Below are 10080 nucleotides of genomic sequence, written 5' to 3'. Positions count from 1 at the left end.
GCTCAGAGAGGCCTGGGAAGATGCTCTCTAAAAAATACAAACCCAGCTGATTTAACTATGCTGGTTTAACTATGTCATTGCCCTCCAACTGCTTCTGCCAAGTCCTTGGGTTCTGCAGGTTTTCTCCAGAGCTGCCTAAAGTTTGCCAGGACAAGCTTTAACTGAGGTTAAAAGGAAAGTAAAAAACTTTTAAAATACAGTATATTAAGGATTGAATGAATTGTAGTTCTTCTCACTGCAGTGTGAGGATTTGGTAGGATTTTCTACAAAAAATTGCAGACTAAGGAGAGATAGGACAGTACATATGTCCTGTCAGGAAGTGGAAAGCCAGGAGAATCTATCTCAGCAGAAAGGAGCAGTTTGGGTTCTCAGCATAGCTGGGAGCAGCTCTGCTCTGCTGCCTGCATCTCTATTTGTGTTCCATCTTCCAATAATACATTTTCTTAGTGGCAAGGGTTTCATTTTGGAAATCCGTCCTGTGTGGAATGCTGGTGGTTTATTTATAAAAACAGGTCTAGCACTTGCCAAGCTCAACAAGGACTTGGTGGAGAAAAGAGAGATGCCAATGAAGGAGTGGCACGTGATCCTTAGAGAGCTGAAATGCCACTCCTCTATAAAATAACAGCTAAACATTTTCAGAGACAGACAAATAGTTTCCATGCTGAGCCTCTGCAGCCAAACCCACCTCACCCTGAGAAGAAATGCAACTTTAAGTTGCTCAAATACCAAAGTCCTAAAGAGAGATATGGGGGGAGGCAGTGACTGAAGCCAATCTCTCAAGTCTCCAGGGGTTTGAGGCCAGGATCCAGCCAGCACTGCTTTGCCTAATCTAGAACTGATAATTCCCATATCCAGGGTAACAGAGCCTGTGTGATGGTGTCCCAGTAGATGATGTTGCTAATGCTGCTGTAGCAGTTGCTTGTAAAGCTGTTGTAATAAAATACAGCTGCCACAATGCACTCAAAACTGCTTAAAACTCAAATTTCATAACAAGGTGATGATGTTTGCTGGAACTCAGGTGCCACCCTGATCCTAGAAAGAGATGCATGGTTTTGGCTGTTAGCCAAGCAAACAACAGTGAGACTCAAACTGCTCCAGCAAATTGGTGTGTTTGTGGGAGGCCTCATCAGCTGGATGCAGCTTCTTGACCTCATCGACTTCCAGGAACTCCACACACAAAAGGTAAAGCCAAGGGAAGTCTGTGCAGACTTTGCATTTTCTCTTTAACATCCTTGTGGTAAGTGTCTGTTCTTGGCTCTGTTTGAGACAGGATACTGGGCAAAGCAGGCTTTCTAACACATTTAAAGGACACAGGAAAGTCCTTTGACCTGTGAGAAGTTACTGTGCACGAATGAAGTACCCAGAAAACAGTGTCTGAGCAGAAAAGCTTCACTCTTGTGACAGCCCAAGGAACGTTAAGCTGCTCATGCCTTGGTAAAGAATTTGACTCTTGCAGCCTGGGGTTGGGAGGGAAAGCAATGACTGTGCCTGTCTGACCAAAGTCCTGGCTCTGGCCACTTTCCAGCAGCAGATGAGGATTTTGGACATTGCCTGGCACAGCACACACTGAGCCATCCTGCTGCTGTACAGCAGCAAACATCTGAAGCATGGCTGTTCTGGAGAGGAAGAAAGGGAACAACTTGAACCTGTTCTCAGTGCAGAGCTTTAAAGGTTTTTGATGGTAGGTTCTTGTGCATCACATCCATCTTGGGTAGGAGCTGCCACAGAGGAGTAATGGGGTTGCTATTTGCTTATCTGTTATGATAAACACTCAGAGCTGCTCTGAGAAAGCTCACGTCACAAGAGCTGTTTCATAATGTTGGTTTATGAGCTCTTGGATCTCACCTCAGACAGGGATCCACTGGTGCTTCAGCTCTTCTCTCTGCAGTGCTCAGCTGCTCTTGGTGTGCCCCTGTGGACAAACCAGCCTTCCCCACTGCAGACCCCACGCCTGTGGTAATGGCATTTAGTTCTCTGATGTTCACAGGTCAATATGCAAATGGTATTAAATTAGGAACACAGGATCTCTGAGCTGGGAGGTGTTTTTAGGAAAGGGTTTGGAAATTGAGCTCAGTGAGTACACTGAGATCTTTTGAGTTAAACTCAAGGGAGGAGGGATTTTCTCTAGAAACCCAAGAAATCAGGAATGATTAGGCAACCAGACCTTGTAGGGATCTATTTATCATGCTCTTAGTGAATGTTTTACTAAAATAATTCATTAGTTCTCTGCCACAGCCTTGACTTGTCAGGTTTCAGTTTTGGGGTAGAAGATACACGGATTGAAACTTTATTTTTTTCCCCATTTCTGATCTTCCACCTAACACCGTAAAAGACGGACATCTGTTCATCTTTCCATGAGATGACAGAATATCTGTTCCTGATACCTCTCTGATCACAGCAGCTGCATAAACATCTTTATACTCCCAGCCAAAAGTCTGCACAGAACTATGATTTGGCATCCCCAGGGCTGGGCTGAATTCTTCTCCATCCGAATGCCAAAGCCCCCGAGGCCCGAGGCAGCAGCCCCGGGAAATGCCCGGTCGGAAAGCTGGCGGCTCCGGGGGCTGCAGGTGCCCTCCCAGACGCTTCCCCACATTACAATGAGCAGAGGAGGGAGTTTCCTGCTCCTGCTGGAGCCCAGCCAGTCACTTTCTCATCATCCATATTCTTAAGTGGAAGAGCAGATGGATCAGTTGCTTCCTAGATACGACGCAAACACGGATGCGTTTGCAGACAGAGCTGCTCTTGTTTTGAAAGGAAGCGTGAGGCTGACCTGTGTGAGGAGCGGCCGTCCCTTGGCTCTCCCTCCTGCCAGGGCCGAGTATTCCCCTCACACCATTCCTCAGGCTGTGCCGACTGCCCACTGTGCTCTCCAGCAGCTCCTCAGTCTGTTCTTACTGGCCCAGCCACAAAACCTTCATTTCTCCCATGTTTTTTATCCCAAAGCTTAGCGACTTCTCTATTTTACTATGTTATGTGGATCGCTTTTACTCTCCTTCAAATTCTGCTTCCCTTCCCTGCATCCCTGTCCAGCTGTGCAGCAAAGTGTCACAGACTCTCTGCAACTCTCTTCAAGCTGAACTCAACAGATGCTTCGGTTACTTCAGGTTTTGGCATGATTAAAAAGTGGAGGAAGGAGCCTGGGAGCTTTAAAATAGGTGTGGGGTTGAAGCTGGCATGAAAACAAAAGCAGATACAAGTCACATCCTATTTTTTTTCCCCTTGAACTAAAGCAGAATCAAAACATCCTTTTGCTTTAGTCAAATTAAAACAAAACAGTCAAACAAAATACTGCTGTGAGTAAACAGAGCTGTTGACTTGTCACTGCAACCCTCGACATCATCAGCTGTGTGTGAGCTGCAGGAGAGCTCTGCCACTGACAGCAAGCAGCTCCTCCTTGCCCATGGGCCACCACATCCCATGCCTGGGAGGGAAATTTAAGCAGAAAGAGTGTAAATCACAACTCTGAGGGTGCAAATCACAACCCGGAGTGTGTGGTTATTGTGTAAAGCTTGAGAGGGCACTGCTCTGATGTGTGGATTTTGCCAGAGCCCCTGAAGAGGGGCTGCACTGCTGCCCATATTCTGTGCTGCTGAGCTCATGGCAAGCGCTGGTCCCGACCTCCAAGCCCTGCATCCTCTGGGCCACGGATGAGCACAGGGTTAGGAAAAGCTGGGAATGCTTTCTCCCGGTTTCCACAGCTTCAAACCGGGCAGAGCCACTCTCCCACCTGGCGGAAGGGGACGCGCACCGGCCGGGGATGCTCCCGGGGGACAGGGCACGCCCGGGGTCATCCCCGGTGGGTGGCACGGGGGGTGCCGAGCAGGGACAGCCCCTCCGCTCGGGGCTGCTGGCGGAGCCCGGCCCTCGGCCGGAGCCGGGGCTGGGGCCGCCGCACCGGCACGGGCACCGGCACGGGCACCGGCAGCGGCGGGGAGGGCGGGAGCGTGTCCTGGCTGCGCGTCCCCCGCGTGTGCGCGCGTCCCGTGTAGCCGTGTCCCCGGTGTGTGTGTCCCCGGTGTGCGTGTCCCTGCTGTGTCCCCGGTGTGTGTGTCCCTGCTGTGTCCCTGGAGTGTGTGTCCCCGGTGTGTATGTCCCCGGTGTGCGTGTCCCCGGTGTGCGTGTCCCCGGTGTGCGTGTCCCTGCTGTGTCCCTGGTGTGTGTGTCCCCGGTGTGTATGTCCCCGGTGTGTCTGCCCTGCTGTGTCCCCGGTGTGCGTGTCCCTGCTGTGTGTGTGTGTGTCCCCGGTGTGCCCACATCCCCGTGCCCCAGCTGTGCCCATGTCCCCACTGAGTCCATGCCCTAGGTGTGCCCATGTCCCTCTGCTTGTGCCATAGGTGTGCCCACGCTCTAGATGTGCCTGTCCCTGGTGTGCCCATGTCCTGCCAGGTGTGTGCATATCCCTGTGTGCCCATGCCGTGGGTGTGGCTTTGGCCTGGGTGTGCATGTCCCTGGTGTGTCTGTGCCCCAGGTGTGGCCATGCCCCAGGTGTCACCATGTCCCTGGTGTGTCTGTGCCATAGGTGTGTCCGTGCCCCAGGTGTCACTATGTCCCTGGTGTGTCTGTGCCATAGGTGTGTCTGTGCCCCAGGTGTCACCATGTCCCTGGTGTGTCTGTGCCATGGGTATGAGTGTGTCCCCAAGGTACCTCCCCAGCACAAGTGAGTGCCCCTGAGCTCCTGGCACGTGTGCCCTGGGTACAGTGTGTGTGGCACGGGTGTGTGGCAGTGCCAGCTGGAGATGGACAGGGCTGTGCCATAGGCTTGTGTTGGAATGCCAGGGTGTGTGGCCACTTGTGCTGTGTGGAGCTGTGGCAGAGAATCACAGACTGGTTTGGGTTAGAATGGACCTAAAACTCATCCCATCCCACCCCCTGCCATGGGCAGGGACACTTCCACTACCCCAGGTTGCTCCATGCCCTGGCCTTGGGCACCTCCAGGGATGGGGCAGCCACAGCTGCTCTGGGCACCCTGTGCCAGGCCCTCCCCACCCTCACAGGGAACAATCCCATCCCAATATCTAATCTAAGTCTGTCCTATTTCAGCCTAAAGCCATTCCTCCTTGTCCTGTCTCTCCTGTCTGTGTCCAAAGTCCCTCTCCAGCTCTCTGGGAGCCCTTTAGGCACTGGATGGGCTCTGTGTGTCCCTGGAGCCTTCTCCAGGATGAACAACCCCAGCTCTCCCAGCCCGTGTCCAGGTGTGCCCACAGGTGATGTTCACCTGCACACCTTCCCATCTCCCAGCATCCCAGGAGGGGACAAAAGCCAGTCCTTCCCCTGGCTGCCTCTCCCCATCACCTGTGCTGGGATTGCTTCTGTTTGTCCTGCTGTCATTGTCACCCCGTGCCACCATCCATTCTGTTTGTTTTGGAAGGACGAGGTGTGAGATCTGGCTGGTGAACAAAGGTTCATACTGGGGATTTTTTCTTGTTTAGGCATCGATCCAGTGTACATTTGTACAAACGCTTAATTTTTCAACCCCAGCAGAAAGTCCTGGTGAATTAATTGGGATTTTGGACACATGCTCTGAGAGGAGAAGGACACAGGAATGCTCAGAGGCTTGTTTTGATGTGCAGGCTCTTTCTGCGGGGAGATGCTTCTTCAGAGAGGTCATTAATAGTTGTGCTTTTCCCACTGTGCACAAACCTCAGCCCAGCCCCTCCTGCCACCTGGAGAAAATAAATCTGCACAGATTTTAATGCTCAGAAAACCAATAATTTAAAATTCACTTTAAAAGAAAACCAACTGATTGAGAACTGGTTTAACAACCCAAACTGCCTTTCCACCCCTCACTACTGACTTCTGAGCTCTTTTCCCTTGAAGTTTCAGAACAGATCCCAGGATTGTGGCAGATCCCTCCTGAGGGGGTGCTGGGCAAGGGACTTTCCTGTCTCCCTGCTTCAGTTTCCCCAAGGGGATGTGCTGTGCTGCTCAGGGACTTTGGGACAACACACACACAATGGAAATGCAGAGACTGGGGTGTGGAACTTATCTAAATAAACTGAGCAGTTAATTTTCTTTTAGGAGGAAGCTGAAATTCTCACATAACATCAAATAGTTCTGGTGATTTGTGGCTTTCAGAGCACTTCCAGGCTTTGCTTCTAAAGTGTTTTTTTTTTTTTTTTTTAATTTTTTTTATTATTCTTTTTAAAAAGCCATAGTTAGCAACAATATATTGTGTAAACTTAGATGCATGAGACTGTCAAATGTCCAGTTGTGTGCTTTTCCTGGCTGGTGTCCATGTTTTCACTGCATCTGTACAAATTGCAGTTAAAAAAAAAAAAAAAAGCCCAAAACCACATTAAAAAATAAGGAAAATTCGAAAATTTAATTTGAAACATTTGTATGTGAAATCATCTTATCATCTACAGACAGGAGAGGGCCCAGTGTAAGAGAGCACATTGTTTTCAGAGTGTGTCTGGCTGGGCTGTGCTCAGACAGCAGCTGGGGGCTGGTAATGCCCGAAATTCCCTGATCCCGAGGGAATTGTGTAAAATACCCGGGGCATGAGATCTCAGCCCGCGGTGGGAGTGAGGAGCACGGTGAGGTGCTGGACAAAGGACAATGAAGTCCGTGCAGGGATTTGTGTGAGAAGCTCCAGGTCTGTTTTGGTGACATAAAAACTGAGGAGAAATTTGAGAAAAACAGGGAATGGGAACAGAGAGCTGATGGAATAATTCTCATTTTGGATTTTTTTATCAATGTTTTCCCCCCTGTCCTGCCCTTCTCCTTCCCGTTTTGCAGTATCTGGTGCACACTGATTTCTTCCCCTTATCAAAACATTTCGGGCTCTGGGCTGGGAAATGCTCCAGCGTTTCTGAGGTGCTTTAGGAGCAGGACGCTGTTGGGATGGATGCAGGATGCTGAGCACAGCTGGGTGGAGGGAGGCTCCACGCAGACCCGGTGGGGCTCGGAGCTCAGCCGGGGCACAGAGCATCCCACATTTTCCTTCTGAAACAAGGCGGAGAAATCCTCCTTCCTGCAAAAAGCTCCCGCTGTTCAGCCTCAGCACGATGGAAGGAGAGGTGGAGAGGAGGGGGAATCCTCACTCTGAGGCATCGCCGGGCTCTGCATCACCCCCGAGACCGCGTCTCTGAGCCGCCGGCGCGGATGTGCCCCGCGATCCGCGGTGTGATTTACACCCCGTGAGTCACCGCAGCACAAACAGCCCGGCTTTCTTCCTGCTTCTGCCCCAAAACAATCCCCCCTTGTTTGTTAGGGCAAATCTCTCCCGCCGGGCAAGGGCAGCGGGGACGGCGCCTTCCCCCCTCGCAGCCTCCCTTTTTGGAGGGCAGGACTCGTTTCCTTTCTCCCCTTAGACACGGCAGCACAGCCGGTCTGCGTGACCAAACTGGTTTGTCAGCCGCTCTGCTATTCGCAGGGAAGGTTTGGCCAAGCCCATCATCTTCCCTGCTTTCCCCGAGAGCTTTGGGTGGCGTTCAGCAGTTTTGGTGCTGCAGCCCCTCGGGTGTGGGTGCTGGGGGTGCCTAAAGCTGCCAGCTGCTTCCCAACGAGTTAGCGCTGATTCATGGATTGGTTTGGGTTGGAAGGACCTTAAAGTTCATCTCATTCCACCCCCTGCCACAGGGAGGGACAACTTCCACCAGCCCAAGTTGCTCCAAGGCACATCCAAAGGGCTGGTGAAACCAGGAGGGGTTTTAGGTAGACCAGGCTTACTGCTTCTCAGCTTTAGAAGATGGAGTGTGAAAATAAAAGGAGTTTAGAAGACCCCAACTCCACATCTTTAGTGCCAGGTGGGTTATTTGCTGCTAAAGTCGATTTTGGGAGTGGTAGGCGGGACTGGAGGTGGCTCCAGGGCCGGGCTGGGCGCAGCAGGGCAATCCCAGCATCCAGGCGGTGCTTGGGGCTTTAACCATTCCATCCCCGGCGGAGAATCTGAGGCTCCCCTGCCTTTCCCAGGGGAGGACAGCCAGGCTCTGTGCTCGCTAATGCCCCTTCTCGTGTGTCTCCCCGTGTCCATAGCCGGAATATTTATAGACATACTTACACACACACTTAAACAAAAGCGGCGCGGGGGCTCTGCCTGAGGCTTTGCAGGGATGAGCGGAAGCAAATGAGCGTTTTTAATTGCTGTGACATCTCCTGGAGGCAGCTCGCAGGCGGCAGGGACCCGATGGGCAGGAGGAGCCGCTGCTCCCTCTGTGACCACGCCAAAACACGCCCCGGGCCGGCTCTGCTCGTGTGTGTGTGCTGGGGGAAACTGAGGCTGAAAGCAGGAGCCACTGTGCCCATTTAGGCGGTGAGATGATGTGGGATGAGCCTGGGGATGCTGGAACCAGGGTTTAGGATCCACCTGGGCTGTCTCGTGGTTTCAAACAAAAGCCCTTAATGGTGCAGCTTGTGGTGGCACTGCCTGTAATCATGATACAAAACACCTGTGTCAGATTAAACCCTTTTCTGACCCAGAGATGGAGCAACTGAGGGGTGTTTTTATTCTATTTTCAGTCTCATGCGAAGGGTGAGACAACACAGATGTTATAATCCACACCATCACAGTCAGAAGCCAACTATTTCTTAATTACAATACATTATAAGCACTTCTTGGCCTGGCCTTTGGCAGGATGGGATCCCTTCCCTGCGCTGCCGGGGATGGAGGGGAGGGATGGGGTTTGTACCCGGCAGAGCAGAGGGACCACGGCCAGCAGGAGCTGTGCGAGGCTTGCCCTGCACTCAGCTGGTGGAAAGGAGCCAGCAGCAGCGCTGTGTCTGGAGGGGAGGGCGGGCAGGAGCGGAGCCTGCTGTCTCGCACTCTCCTTATCCCGGCTTCCAGGCTGGGAGCGCTGATTGTGTTTGCCGCTGGCTGCCTTCCACCCGGGATGCCTGTGGTGGAGGGCAAGGTGTTTCCTTGGCTTTAGCCAAGGCAGAGATGATTTCCAGCGTTGTAACAGGCTCCACATCAGAGCTCTGAGGTGGGGAGGGCCCCTCTGTGTCCCGCAGCCTCCTGCTGCTGTCCCTGCTGCAGCCCCGCGGGTTCTCTGCCCCAGCCCCGGCTCCCCTGCAGCCACAGCCGCGCTCCTCTCCCTCCCTCGTGCAGAGGAGGAGCTGGGCATATTTCATATTAATGTTTCTCTTGGTTTCCTGCTGTTTTTCTTTTCCCATTGTATGGAAAAGAGCATTTTTCCCGTCTGGGGCAGGAGGGAGGGGGTTTCCCAGCACAGCCAGACTTTGCATTGCAGCCTCTGGAGAGGTTTAATGGGCTGGTGCCAGATTCCAGCCAGCCCTGCCAGAGCCTGGCTGGGCTCAGGGGGGTTGTGCAGTGCTGGTTTGAGCACTGGTTTGGGCACAGGACACTGTGGCATGGGGTTCTTGGGTTCCCCTGGACCCCAAAAAGTCCCTGGGTTTGTATGCTCTGTGCTTGGATAAATACCTGACAGGGATCAGCACATCCCTCTCCTGCAGCTCTGTGTTTCCGGGACCACCACCACTCTTAGCTAACAGCAGGTGTGTCTAGAAAATGTAATAGAAATTCTCCTGATGGTTTTGCAGCTGGAGAGTTAGTGCCTGTGTGTGAGAACCTCAATCTGACACAGGTCAGAAACCACAGAGAAAATGCTGCTTTGCTTGGACTTGCAAAGCTCAAGGAGCTCTGGGCAGGAATGATAAAGCCAGTGGCCTCTGTGCCTTCTGGTGCTGCTCAAGAGCAGCTGCTGGGACAGGGGTTCCTTTTTTCACTGTGCACCCTGACGTGTCCAGATGGGGTTTCAAGCCTTCATGAGATCATGGTGAGGAGAAACCATTTTCACGCTTTAATGACAGGATTGTGTTGGGTTACAGGCGAGGAAAGAGCTTCAGGTTGTGCTGAGCGAATGCAAAATCGTGTTAGAAAAGGCTCAGACCGTGATGTGAGAGCCAGGACTTTCCACCCAGGTGTTCTCAGCTCACATTTACCTGCAGTGATGTCACCACTGGCATCTTTACCAACTGGTGATTCACCATGTAACTTTTGATTGTGTGCTTCTGGAAGAGAACTTTATAAAAATACAAGCACAGGGGAAAAGGATGAGATCCCTTCTCCTCTCCAGGTACTCTCAGAGAGCTCCAAGCCACCCAGGATGCTCCTCC

Source organism: Onychostruthus taczanowskii, unplaced genomic scaffold (assembly GCF_017590055.1).
Source record: "Onychostruthus taczanowskii isolate IOZ18803 unplaced genomic scaffold, ASM1759005v1 scaffold75, whole genome shotgun sequence".
NCBI classification, from domain to species: Eukaryota; Metazoa; Chordata; class Aves; order Passeriformes; family Passeridae; genus Onychostruthus; species Onychostruthus taczanowskii.
The sequence above is the reverse complement of the archived record's forward strand: the minus strand, read 5'-3'. Positions refer to the sequence as shown.